Genomic DNA, 10,219 nt, shown 5'->3' with positions numbered 1-10,219 from the left:
CCTATCACACTACATTTGCACCTGACTTACACATCCCTGTACACTATGGGCAAAGGAACATGGCCAATTCACCTAACCTGCATATCTTTGGATTAGGAAACCTATGCAGACACAGGGAGAATGTACAAATTCCACACAGACAGTCGCCTGAGGCTGGAATCAAACCAAGGCACTGTGAGGCAGCAGTACTATCCACTGAGCCACCATGCCGCTTGCTACAAACTCTGTGTCTTATAATCTTGCACTCCACAACCACAAGCTAGTGCTTCCAAATAAACCTGTTGGCCTATAACCTGGTGTTGTAAGATTTTTAACTTTGTCGATCCTTAACTAACCAAGCTTCAAATGCTGCTATTTGTTTGTCTCACTTTTCAAAACAACTGGTTTATGGCCCAATATTTTCGAATGCCTGAATTCTCATTTGTATTGTTGGATTTCCATTCAATCTTTATCTTTATGTTGGGCTTGAATCAGACTGGATAGGTGAATAGAAGATACCTTTCTCCAAGTATGGTGGAACAACGTCAGAGTTGGGATTATAATCATATTCCCAGCCCCAAACTGTACACCATGGAGTTTCATCCTCAACTGATTTCTAGTCAGAGCCATCCCTCCTGTCTCCTGATTTTTGTATATGTCCGAAAGCAGAGAGAACCCGTCTCTGGCTGGAAAGTTGTGACTTCAAGACAGCAGTTTCTTGTTGACATTTAGAATGATCGGCATTCTGCACTTGTTGCTCATGCTGTCCTTGATTCAGTACTTTAAGTGCTGCCTGGAGATCATTACATTTACTTTTCACTTCCTGAGGCTTAATTTCTGACCCCTAAACCTGCCTCTGTGTCTTCTTCGTATTTCTGTTCACTGGCTCAAATTGACTTTGATCATTTGACAGATAAACCATCTTCTCTATCTTCTCTAATTGTGTTTTCTGATGGAAAACTGCCCTTTCCTGACTGACAACCTCTAAGGTATCAAGTTGCAATTTTAGCACTTCATTTTCTAACTGTAATTCATCATTTTCTCGCTTCAACTCACTTAACGCAGCATTTCTCTGTTTTAGTGCATACTCACACACCAAGATGCTGCAAAAAAACAACAAATTCCCATCAGCCCATCCTCTTTGGGTGTGTGATTTCTCACGGACTTCCGAACTGATTCTCACAAACAATCCAACACTTATAAAATGACAAGTTTCCCAACACTTCAGCAAATTCTTATTTAAATATTCCTTAAACAAGCTGTCCCATTCATTTTAATTGGCTGTTATGATTTCAAATCTATGTCAAATTCAATAATACACTATTTAAATGTCCAATTAAACCTGAAAATTGTTGCCTCTGTCTTCACCTATCTATGCTCTCTCTCACACACGCTCACGAACACATCCTCTCACAGGCATATACTTCATTACACTAGGGCACATACTCTATCAAGCACACACACACACATTCACACACTCGCTCGATCTCCCACACATACACACACAATTTCACTCTCTCTCTCTCTCTCTCCCTCTCTCTCTTTCTCTCTCACACACACTCACATACACACACCCCTAACTCTATGGGGTGAATTTGCATTTGCAGATTTGTATTTGCAGATACAGTCTATTTTGTTCAAAAAACATACAATCTGTATGCAGTCAGTCAATGTGACATTTTATAAATTCCTATTAGCGAGTTTTGAGAAGATTTGTAGCTCAGGTTGAGGTTCTGGATGTAGGCTGAAATGGGTACTGCAGATGCTAGAGATTAGAGTCAAGATTAGAGTGGTGCTGGAAAAGCACAGTGGGTCAGGCAGCATCCGAGGAGCAGGAAAATTGACGTTTCGGGCAAAAGCCCTTCATCAGGAATGAGAGATGAAGGGCTTTTGCCTGAAACATCGATTTTCCTGCTCCTTGGATGCTACCTGACCTGCTGTGCTGTTCCAGTACCACTCTAACCTTGACTCTAATCTCCAGCATGTGCAGTACCCACTTCCGCCTAGATGATCTTAACCTTATTGCGAATCCTCTTCCAAGGATGCCTACCTTGAAGAAGTTCTCCTCCTCTCTCTACAAGGATCTCAGTCAGTCTCTTTCTCTCACTGCAACCCCCAGGCCATCTCCTCTGCCTTGAAGCTCTTCAGCCATGTCCTGAAACAGACTCGCTACAACAGCCACATCCCTTTCCTCAGTGCCTGCCTCCGGAACCATATGGACTCCGAACCACATTCAGACCAACACAGTTTGGAACTGAACAGGATAACCAATACAGACTATAAATTCAAAATCTCCATCAATAGTGCTCCTTCTGGATCCTCTGCACCACACTCGCAGCCATGCGCCACCACCTAACCTCTCCACAGTCAGCTATACCTCAACTGAGGACCACACTCTCTTAGAACTGCAAAGGATCACTACTGTATTATATCCTCAGATGAATTCATACTGTCAATAAACAATATTTCTACACCATTTCAAACATCAAAAATTGTAAGTACAACAAACTTTTATATACCCACCTCAATAGTCAGCATTCCTCGTACATTTCAGAAGCTTTCCCCAGCCTCTGAAACTGTTCAGCCACCATCAGCCATGAGGCCATACCAGCCACAATCACTGCAGTGATTGACGATGTCATTTCCAGCAGCTTGAAGCCATGGCTGCTCATGCCGTCTCAGCAACCGCCAGCCAGACAACAGCCGCTAAAACTGCCGGACAACCAACCATAGGCATAATCATCACCAGATCCGCCACCTCTGGGACCTCTGCCAGAGGATCCGCCACGTCTGCCGCCACCCCCATCCCCATTGTCACTGCTGAAGCCATTCCTGCCCACTCTGACATCACCCATGCCACGTGTTCCACAACTTCTGCCCCCTACGAGTTCACCCATTGTATGCGTTTTGTCACTTCCACTCCCTACGTTATCATTGATGCCACGTGTTCCACAACTTTCGCCCCCACAGCTGCCATCATTGCTACCACTTCCGCTGATGCCATTCGCCATTCACCTGCACACTGCTGACATGCCCCCCCCCCCCAGCCACGGATCCTCCTGTCACCATCCCCACCCCCCCCAGAACCCCAAGGTGAGCATCACTTCTGCAAATGATGTCACCCCATATGCTAGTTACAGTCTCCACTCCCACTCCCAGCTCCAGCCCTATACCAGGTCCTAGCTCCCTGCCGAGTTTTCATTATCCCCGCAGACCTCCCTCTCACTGAGGATGAATGATCAGTTCTCAGCAAAGGTATTACGTTCATCCCCTTCCGTTCACGCATCAACAAATTCAATACATATTGTGACGTAAAACACGTCTTCCGCCACCTCCAAGCTTACTTTTCTCATCAAGGTGGGGATATTTATGGAGCCTCCTCCTCCTCCAGTGAGTTAATTGTCCACCAACATTCACGATTGGATGTGGAAGAATTTTAGAGATTGGATCTCATCTGTTGGTTGTGGGTTTGCTTAGTCTGTCAATCACTTGCTGTTTACGCCGTTTGGCATGCAGATAATCCTGTTTTCTAGCTTCACCAGGTTGACACCTCATTTTTAAGTATACCTGATGCTGCTTCTGGCTTGCCCTCCTGCACTCTCCATTGAACCAGGCTAGGAGAAAGTGAGATCTGCAGATGCTGGAGATCAGAGTCGAAGAGTGTGGTTCTGGAAAAGCACAGCCGGTCAGGCAGTATCTGAGGATCAGGAGAATCGACGTTTCAGGCATAAGCCCTCCATCAGGGCTTCCTGATGAAGGACATATACCAGAAACTTTGATTCTCCTGTTTCTTGAATGCTGCCTGACTGACTGTGCTTTTCCAGCACCACACTCTTTAACTTTGATCCCTTGGCTTGATGCTAATGGTTGAGTGGGGATATGCCAGGCCATGAGGTTGAAGATTGTGCTGGAGTACAGTTCTGCTGCTGTCGATGGTCCACAGTGCCTCATGGATGCCCAGTTTTGAGCTGCTAGATCGATTCGAAGTCTGTTTCATTTGACACGGTGATGGAGCCACACAACACGATGGGGGTTATTCTCAATTTGAAGGTGGGACTTCATCTCCACAAGGACAGTGTGGTGGTCACTTTTACCTATACTGTCATGACCAGATGCTTCTGCAGCTGGCAGATTAGTAAGGATGAGGTCAATACTGTTTTTTTCTCTTGTTGTTTCCTTCATCACCTGCCACAGACCCAGTCTAGCAGTTATATCCTTTAGGACCCGACCAGCTTGATCAGTAATGCTGCTGCACAGCCACTCTTGGTGGTGTATTGAATCGAATTTTAATTAGCAGGGATCTGTGAGAGCTAAATCATCACATTAGAAAAAGATTCAAAAATAGCCTTGAACCGAAAAATGTTCGGCCTTTACTAAAAAAACACTGCATGCAGTTTTTGGCTAAAAAAACGTAAGAGAGGAGAGAGACAAAAGTATCTTAAGCTCTCCACATTTTTACAGAGGAAAGGATAACATTTAAATACTTTAAGATATGCTGACAAGTCTCAGATTATTATTATTAGACGTTCGTCATTCGTTACAATGAACTGTGACCTGTTTTGCTTTTTTAGTTTTCCACAACATCAAATTACGCTTGTCATTCAATAACTTTGTTTCTGTATATACACATTTTGTTTCGGCTAAAACATACAAGGAGCCATTAAGGAGATTACTGAAGTTTTACCAAGGTTAGAAAATTTGTTTACATTCAGTCTGTCATGAATGCTGTTGCTGACCTTTTGCCATAGTCTTTTTAACTTATTGGCTGATAACTCGAAGAGAAGGCCATTTTTTCCCATCATGCAATCTTAACTGTTCCCGCACAATTCCACAGGTGTGCATTGAAAACCCCCACACAGAATACATGTTGCACCCTTGCCACCCTCAGTGCTTCCTCCAAGTGTATTTCAACATGGAGGAGTACTGAGTCATCAGCCGAAGGAGCACAGTACGCGGTAACCAGTAAGAGGTTTCCTTGATCATGTTTAACCGAAAGCCATGAGACTTCATGGGGTCTGGAGTCGATGTCAAGGACTCCCAGGACATCTCCCTTCCAACTATATACCACTGTGCCACCACCGCTGTTGGGTCTGTCCTGCCGGTGGGACAGGACATATTCAGGGATGGTAATGGTAGTATCTGGAGTGTTATCTGTGATTAGATTACTTACAGTGTGGAAACAGGCCCTTCGGCCCAACAAGTCCACACCGACCCGCCGAAGCGCAACCCACCCATACCCCTACATTTACCCCTTACCTTACACTACGGGCAATTTAGCATGGCCAATTCACCTGACCTGCACATTTTTGGACTGTGGGAGGAAACCGGAGCACCCGGAGGAAACCCATGCAGACACGGGGAGAACGTGCAAACTCCACACAGTCAGTCGCCTGAGGTGGGAATTGAACCCGGGTCTCTGGCGCTGTGAGGCAGCAGTGCTAACCACTGTGCCACCGTGCCACCCATAACCAGTAAGAGGTTTCCTTGTAAGGTATGATTCCGTAAGAATGATTCTCTCAGGCTGTTGCTTGACAAGGCAGTGAGACAGCTCTCCTGATTTCGGCACTAGCTCCCACATGTTGGTAAGGAGGACTTTGCATGGTAGACAGGGCTGTTTGCATTTTTGCCATTGTCTTTTCAGGTTCCAAGGTTGTTACCAGGTGGCCTGTCCTGTCCCTTGTTGTCACTTTCTCGCAATTGATACAACTGAGTGACTTGCTAGGCCATTTCAGAGGGCAGTTGAGAGTCAACCACATTGCTGTTGCTCTGTAGTCACATGTAGGGCAGATCAGGTAAGGATGACAGATTTCCTTCCCTAATAGATGGACTTTTCTGACAATTGACAATGGTTTCATGATCATCAGTCAACTCCTAATTCCAGTTTTAAGAAAAATATAAATCTAATCCATCTGCCATGACAGGATTCAAACCCAGGTCCTCAGAACATTATTCTGGGTTTCTGGATTAATAGTCAAGCGATAATACCACTAGGTCATTGCCTAGGCCATTTCATTCCTTGATGAGATTTCTGAATTCTTAGAAGTGCATGGTAAAATAGGGCAAAGTCAGCATGGTTTCATCAAGGAGAGGTCATGTCTGACAAATGCGTTGGAATTCTGTAGGTGAATGGGCCTGGGTGGGTTACTCTTCGGAGGGTAGGTATGAACTTGTTGGGCTGAAGGGCCTGTTTCCATACTGTAGGAATTCTAACAAAAATCTTTAAGGAGGTAATAAGCAGGTTAGACCAAATAGAGCCAATGGATGCACTTCCATAAGATCTTTGATAAGGTGCTGCACAAGAGGCAGCTGAGTAAGATAAGAGGTATTAGAGGCAAGGTACGAGATTGGATAGAAGATTGGCTGTCTGGCAGAAGGCAGAGAGTGGCGATAAAAGAGTCCTTCTCAGGATAGAAGCCAGTGACAAGTGGTGTTCCGCAAGGGTCAGTGCTTGGACCACAACTTGTCACTTTATGCATTAATGATCTGAATGAAGGAGCTAAGGGCATTCTGGCTAAGTTTGCAGTGATACAAAGATAGGTGGAGGGGCAGGTAGTATTGAGGAGGTGGGGAGGCTGCATAAAGATTCAGTCGTTAGGAGAGTGAGCAAAGAAGTGGCTGATAAAATACAACATAGGAAAATGTGAGGTCATGCACTTTGGGAGGTAGAATAGAGGCAGGGACTATTTTCTAAATGGGGAGAAAATTCGGAAACCTGAAGTGCAAAGAGACTTGGGAGTCACAGTTCAGATTTCTCTTAAGGTAAACGAGTACATTGAGTCAGTAGATAGGAAGGCAAACAAAATGTTGTCATTCAACTCGAGAGGACTGGAATTGAAAATCGGTATTCACTTCTCAGGTTTTATTAGGCTCTGATCTGGCCACATTTAGAGTATTGTGAGCAACTGTTTCGGCCTCATACCTCAGCAAGGATGTATTGGCCCTGGAGTGCATCCAAAGGATGTTCACGAGAATGATCTGTGATGATGCTGTTTCTTTCACAAGGTTATGTTGTCCTTGTGTTTTTTCTAGAGAGTTTGTAAAATATGAGGTGCCAAAATGGCTAATAGACACTGCCTAAGTCAATAATCATAAGAGGGCTTTAAAGTTTTTTTTAAGTAGTTATAATGAAAGGAGAGTGTCCAGTTGTCCCAGTTCAGGTTTTTTCCAGTTCTGTTTAGTTTTTCGTTGGGAATCAGAAGCTGCTGGCAGCAAGGAAGTGGCTACTGTGAAAAGATGTTCCATGCTTGAACAGAGGTCTTGCCTGAACTTTCTCTCTGAAATCTCTTCTGCCTGTAAGAACCTGTGTTTGAATTTACCATTTGCCAAGGGATATATTATTGGGATGTTGTGGGAATTGGAACAGATTCGTGAAGTTGTGATTTTGAATCAGTTGGGTTTTCAAATAGTTAAGAGTAGATTCCCTACAATAGGGAAACAGGCAACAAATCAAAGTACAACATTTGGCAATGCTAAATGTGTGATTAACAATCAGTTGTCTTGAGAAACAGACACATAGTTAGCTAGGAAATTGCCAACATTTCCACGAAGTTTTCCTTCCTACCTGAGTCAAACTGAGAATTAGTTCGGGATGTTACAGTGAATTTATCACCTGCACAGAAGCTCAGGTCACCCGGTGCTTGTCCCTCAAACGAGAGCATCGCTGTCACAATTGAAGGCATTTCCCACAGATTTTCTCGTAATCCTCCATTCGCAGATGGCTATATATGTTATGGTCTAATTTTATGATTCTTTGGCCTTTGCTTGTGCTCTTATTACTTTTTTCTTATTTCCACATTGTTCTTCCTTCTGGTACTGCTCATTAAATGTACCCAGTATGTCATACAACTCATGGGCAACAGCTGGAGGCTCAACATCACCATACAAAATTGCACATGCTCGGATGTCTTCGCAGTAAAACTTGTGATTGCTTTCTTTTCTTTCAATCAAAGAAGATCCTTCTAAATATATTCCAGCAAACAACCGACATGACTTGCAGTAGGTGTGGATAGCAGGTGAACTTCTAACAGCAACATCTCCCTCTAAGTTTCTGCTAATGGGCTCAAATACAGTTGTAAAATTTCCATGTAATGTGAGACTTCCCCTTTTGCAAATGCATCAACTGCAAGCTTCTGTTTCAGGATTATCACCAAATCAGATATCTTAATTCCAATCCCAAAACTCCCACTAAGTCCAGTAATGCCTATTGCTGAAGGAGCAGACCATCTTCCATCTGCCAGGCGACTCAATACAATTCCACTGCCTCCACGAGCAGTTACTAAAACTCCAGCTTTAATTACCAAGATGATTGCAAGTCCTTGTACTTGCATGAGCTGGTTAGCTATGACCTTAAGTTATTCTAAATTCTGTTTTCTTTTGTTCATGTTTCAACTGTAGTGTGCAAATAAATTGTTTTGCTTAAAGCCAAGTGGTTTGACCAGCTACATCACTCCAGTATCCACTTTCATCTGCCTTTAAAAAAAGTAAATAGTTTGAGGAGGTCTGGCCTGGTCCATAACAGATCCCAGGAATGAAAGGCTAAACATATGAGGAACATTTGAAGATTCTGGGATTATGCTCGATTGATTTTAGAAGGATGAGTGGGATCTGATTGAAACTTACAGAATACTGAACAGCCTGGACAGAGTGGACGATGGGAAAATGTTTCCATTCGCAGGAGAGGCAAAGACAAGAGGGCACAGCCTTAGAGTAAAGGAAGACCGTTTAGAACAAAAGATGCAGAGAAAACAGCACGGTGGCACAGTGGTTAGCACTGCTGCCTCACAGCGCCAGAGACCCGGGTTCAATTCCTGCCTCAGGCGACTGACTGTGTGGAGTTTGCACGTTGTACCCGTGACTGCGTGGGTTTCCTCCGGGTGCTCCGGTTTCCTCCCACAGTCCAAAGATGTGCAGGTCAGGTGAATTGGCCATGCTAAATTGCCCGTAGTGTTAGGGAAGGGGTAAATGTAGGGGTATGGGTGGGTTGCGCTTCAGCGGGTCGGTGTGGACTAGTTGGGCCGAAGGGCCTGTTTCCACACTGTAATGTAATATATTCTAATCTAAAAGCTCTTTAGCCAGAGAGTTTGAATGTGTGGAATTCATTGCCACAGAAGGCTGTGGGGACCAGGTCATTGAGTATTTTTAAAAAAAGAGATAGATAAGTTCTTGATTGCCAAAGAGTCAAAGGTTAAAGGGCAAAAGCAGGAAAATTGGGTTGAAAAACCTGTAAGTCATAGCAGACTCAATATCTGTTCCTATTTCTTATTTGACTTCTATGCATATTACCTTGAGTTGTCTTTTCTTAGTATAGCTGTGACATACTCCTTAATTACTAATGCAACTTCCCCATCCCTTTTATATTCTCATCATGCCTGTAAGATCAAAACCCTGGAATATTGAACTACTACTCCTACCCTTCTCTCAACCAAGTTTCTGTAATGGCTACAACATTGTAGGTCCATCTATTAATTAACATCATAGAGCTGTACAGCACAGAACCAAGCCCTTCGGTCCAAGTCATCCATGCTGACCAGATATCCTAAAATAATCTAGTCCCATTTGCTAGCACTTGGCTTATATCCCTCTAAACTCTTCTTATTCATATATCCATCCAGATGCCTTTTAAATGTTGTAATTGTAACAGCCTCCACCACTTCCTCTGGCAGCTCATTCCAGCCACTGTGTGAAAAAGTTATCCCTTAGCTCACTTTTAAGTCTTTCCTCTCTCACCTTAAATCTATGCCCTCTACGTTTAGACTCAGCTACCCTGGGGAAAAATACATATTTATTTATCCTATCCATGCCCCTCATAATTTTAGAAACTTCTATAAGGCCACTTCTCAGCCTCCAAGTAAAATACCTTTGGCTTGTTCAGCTTCTCCCTATAGCTCAAACCCGCCAACCCTGGCAACACCCTTGTAAATATTTTCTGAACCCTTTCAAGTTTCACAACATCATTCTGTTAGCAGGGAGATCAGAATTGAACACAATATTCCAAAAGTGGCCGAACCAATGTCCTGTACAACCTCAACATGACTTCCCAACTCCTATACACAATGCATTAACTAATAAAGACAAGCACACTAAACAAAATTGAAGCTTTAAGCTCATTTGCCTTTCCTGCTGTACTCCTTGTAATAAAATACATTACCTCGGACGGCCAGTCCCGGTGTTCATTAAGTTGGTCTTGTTTGTTCTTCCTATTAGACTCCGTTGACTCAATCTCTACCTTCTCCTCGATCAT

At 43.7% G+C, this 10,219-nt stretch overlaps 1 pseudogene; it reads right to left on the bottom strand.

Annotated features, from left to right (window-relative positions):
• Positions 1 to 7,467: 7,467 nt before the first annotated feature.
• Positions 7,468 to 10,219, bottom strand: LOC122539651 (annotated as a pseudogene).

This window comes from Chiloscyllium plagiosum, chromosome 33, assembly GCF_004010195.1.
Source record: "Chiloscyllium plagiosum isolate BGI_BamShark_2017 chromosome 33, ASM401019v2, whole genome shotgun sequence".
Classification (NCBI taxonomy): Eukaryota; Metazoa; Chordata; class Chondrichthyes; order Orectolobiformes; family Hemiscylliidae; genus Chiloscyllium; species Chiloscyllium plagiosum.
Note: the sequence above shows the minus strand (reverse complement) of the source record. Positions and strands in the feature narration are given on the sequence as shown.